This window comes from Orycteropus afer, unplaced genomic scaffold (genome assembly GCF_000298275.1).
Source record: "Orycteropus afer afer isolate SDZICR_OR568_19922 unplaced genomic scaffold, OryAfe1.0 scaffold00800, whole genome shotgun sequence".
NCBI classification, from domain to species: Eukaryota; Metazoa; Chordata; class Mammalia; order Tubulidentata; family Orycteropodidae; genus Orycteropus; species Orycteropus afer.
The window spans coordinates 320,774-321,962 of NW_006922387.1; positions in this window are offsets into that span (position 1 = coordinate 320,774).

The window sequence follows — 1,189 nt, forward strand, 5'->3', positions numbered from 1 at the left end:
TTGAGGTCTTCTACCTGTAAATGGGCAAATCTGGAAGGATTTTTAAGGGACTCTCTGCTAGTTACGTTTCTTTTGTAACCTGCGTCTGTCCACCTAACATGACTTTATCCCTTCAGGGTTGAAGTGTTTCAGGTTGTCTCTTAAATGGGTCAGAATATCATGCTTCCAGAACCAGGATCCCCTCCCCCCCCCCCGCCAGCTGTTGTTGTGCCAACCCCAACTCATGGTGACCCTATGTGTACCAGAGTAAAACTGTCTCCGTAGGGTTCTCAGTGACTGGATTTCAGGAGTAGATTGCCAGAACTTTCCTCCCAAGTGCCTTTGGGTGGACTTGAACTTCTAACCTTTTGAGTTTGGATCAAATAGGGACTCTGGACAATGAATAGAAAAATGGCAATTTTGAATCATCCCTGCCATGCTAATTACAGTTTTACAGATCCAAGCCCACCATGGTATAACATGAATTGAACAGGGGTGGGAACCCTTTCCTGACTGATCCTTGGATGGATTGATCTAGCCCAGGAATGAAAGACAGACAGACATCCAGTATTTATAGGGAAAGAAACAGAGGATGTATAAGAGATGGGATATGGATATGACAAGGTTAGAGAGACTCAGAGGCTAACTAAGTTCAGTTTCTGATCCTCATGTGAATTCACAAGTCTCTCTGAACTTCACACAGCTGAGAAATGGAGCCACCACCAGCCAGGTCAGCCCCAGGCTGGAAGGGAGCCAATGAGGCCGATTGGAAGGTAAAACACCAATGACTCATTACCTCACATAATTTGTCTTTTTTCTGCCAAACTGTAAAAAATAAGACCTCAAACTCAAAATTTTAAATGAGTGCTTATTGCTGACTATGAACCATATTTTAGACAAGGTTTGGGTTGGATTGTTGTTGTTGTGTGCCGTTGAGTCCGACCCTACTCATAGTGACCCCTCTTTGGGTTTCTGAGGCAGTATCACTATGGAAGTAGATTGCCCTATCTGCCTTCTGAGGAGTGGCTGGTGGGTTTGAACCGCCAGCTTTCTGGTTAGGAGTAAAGTACCTTAGGGACTATGCTATCAGAGCTCCCTGATTTCTCGATAGACCACAATTACAGATGGTCTTGTTTATGTCCCTCTGAGAACCACCTGGTGGTTGAGGAGGGGAGCAAATGGGGAAGAGACAATATTCTGATTAACAATA